Raw genomic sequence first — 2,599 nt, 5'->3', positions numbered from 1 at the left:
ACAAAGTGGAGGAGAAGCATCCGGGAAGGCGCCGAACACCTTGATTCTCTTCGCCGGGAGCAAGCGGAAGCCAAGCGCAGGCAGCGCAATGAGCGCACGTCAACCCAAGCACCTCACCCACCCGCCCCTTTAACCACCGTCTGCCCCACCTGTGACAGAGACTGTAGGTCCCACATTGGACTCATCAGTCCCCCGAGAACTAATTTTTAATGTGGAAGCAAGTCATCCTCGGTCCCGAGGGACTGCCTAAGAAGATCTGTGGAGAGAGAAACAGAGTTATCGTTTCAGGTCGGCAGGTGACAATGTCAGGTGGGCAAAAATGAAAAACGAAAGTAAGACAATAATGAAAAATGGTCTTATTTTCAGGCTTTAAAGAGACTTCGGAACATTCGGTGCTTGCGAACCGAGGGCCTTTGCACAGCTTGATTCAGCCGCACACTGTCTTTACACAATAGCCCTCTGTTGGAATAGAGCTAGAATTGCAACCAGAACAAACTCAGAAAAGGAAATTTGATCTTGTTTTTCAGCGTTAAAAAAGCTAACCACTCAGAATGCGTTTCCTCCTTCCACAACTCCCACACAGAGAGAAGGGAACGGTCATCAATGGCCACAAGCTCTTGCACAAAGCAACACTCGTAACCCGCTTCACGCTCAGGAGGAAACGCTGTAACTCCTCCTCGTGGTTAGTGAGACCAGACACTTCAGAACACATTTCTCAAGTTAAAAACTATAGAAATGATCCATAAAAGTATAGTCTTACCTAACATTGGCCGCCACACCGCTCCCCACCCTCAGCAAACCCCCTTTAACAGAGGCTGAGCTCCCACCCGCTTCTCGCCCATTCACAGCGGTCAGTGCGGAATCCACTATATATACAATATATACAAGTCACCCTTTGTAAATATAATTATAATTGTGTGAAAAAGAAATACAGTTTCTGTCATTCTGCCATTACCCAGCAGGCAGGTGATTTGCATATATTAGCAGCCTGTCTCCAGCGACTGTCCTGCTCATTGATTCACTCAGTGGGTGGAAGCCCCGCTCTGTGATATTTAAACAGCAACTCGCCCTCCCCCGCACGGATGGGTTCAGCGGGTTAGATAAAGAGAGAAAAAGATTTAAAATCAGCTTTGGAAACTGCAAACTAAGAATTATAGAGCCGGAGGAGCAGAGCAACATCTGACGGGGATACTTTAACTTCCTCCAGATGAACTTGGGAAGATTGAATCCGACATCTTCGGCCCTGACCACGAACTCCATTCCCTCATCACCAACCAGAATCATAGAATCATAGAATAGTGCAGCACAGAAGGAGGCCATTCGGCCATTCGGCCCATCGAGTCTATGCCGGCTCTTTCGAAGAGCAATCCAGTTAGTCTCACTCCCCCGTTCTTTCCCATTTCCCTGCAATTTTTTCTCCTTTTGAAGGCTACAATTGAACCTGTATCCACCGCCCTATCAGGCAGTGCATTCCAAAGCCTAATCACTCATTATGTAAAAAAGTATTTCCTCATGTCACCTTTTTAAGGTTGGTTGGGTTTTTTTTCGTTCCTGGGATGTGGGCGTTGCTGGCAAGGTTGGTATTTATTACCCATCCCTAATTGCCCTTGAGAAGGTGGTGGTGAGCCGCCTTCTCGAACCACAGAGGGCAGTTAAGAGTCAACCACGTTGCTGTGGGTCTGGAGTCACAGAAGGCTTTCAATAAGGTCCTGCATAAGAGATTAGCATGCAAAGTTAAAGCACATGGGATTGGGGGCAAGGTACTGACTTGGATAGAAAACTGGTTGGCAGACAGGAAGCAAAGAGTTGGAATAAACGGGTCTTTTTCCGAGTGGCAGGCAGTGACTAATGGGGTACCGCAGTGATCGGTGCTAGGAACCCGGTTATTCACAATATATATTAATGATCTAGATGAGGGAACTAGATGTAATATCTCCAAGTTTGCAGACGACACAAAGCTGGGTGGGCATGTGTGCTGTGTGGAGGATGCAGAGAAACTCCGGTATGATTTGGACAGGTTGGGTGATTGGGCAGATGCATGGCAGATGCAGTATAATGTGGATAAATGCGAGGTTATCCACTTTGGTGGCAAAAACAGGAAGGCAGATTATTATCTGAACGGCAATAGATTGGGAAAAGGGGAAGTGCAACGAGACCTGGGTGTCCTTGTGCACCAGTCGCTGAAGGTAAGCATGCAGGTGCAGCAGGCGGTTAAGAAGGCAAATGGTATGTTGGCCTTCACAGCGAGAGGATTTGAGTACAGGAGCAAGGATGTCTTGCTGCAGTTGTACAGGGCCTTGGTGAGACCACACCTTGAGTATTGTGTGCAGTTTTGGTCACCTTATCTGAGGAAGGATGTTCTTGCCATGGAGGGAGTGCAGCGAAGATTCACCAGACTGATACCTGGGATGGCAGGAATGATGTATGAAGAGAGATTGGGTCGATTGGGCTTGTATTCACTAGAGTTTAGAAGAATGAGAGGGGATCTCATCGAAACTTATAAAATTCTAACAGGACTAGACTGACTAGATGCTGGAAGGATGTTCCCGATGGTCGGGGAGTCCAAAACCAGAGGTCACAGTCTAAGGATAAGGGGTAA

The 2,599-nt window shown here is 47.4% G+C and overlaps 1 non-coding gene across 1 annotated transcript; it reads right to left on the bottom strand.

Moving 5' to 3' along the window:
- Positions 1–541: 541 nt before the first annotated feature.
- On the bottom strand, positions 542–758 carry LOC147097426 (small nucleolar RNA U3). The gene has a single exon (XR_015074429.1). It is a non-coding gene; the product is annotated as a small nucleolar RNA U3 (small nucleolar RNA).
- Between the last annotated feature and the right edge of the window lie 1,841 nt (positions 759–2,599).

Source organism: Somniosus microcephalus, chromosome 32, assembly GCF_052327205.1.
Source record: "Somniosus microcephalus isolate GS21.2 chromosome 32, FLI_Smic_1.0, whole genome shotgun sequence".
In the NCBI taxonomy this organism is placed as follows: Eukaryota; Metazoa; Chordata; class Chondrichthyes; order Squaliformes; family Somniosidae; genus Somniosus; species Somniosus microcephalus.
Note: the sequence above shows the minus strand (reverse complement) of the source record. Positions and strands in the feature narration are given on the sequence as shown.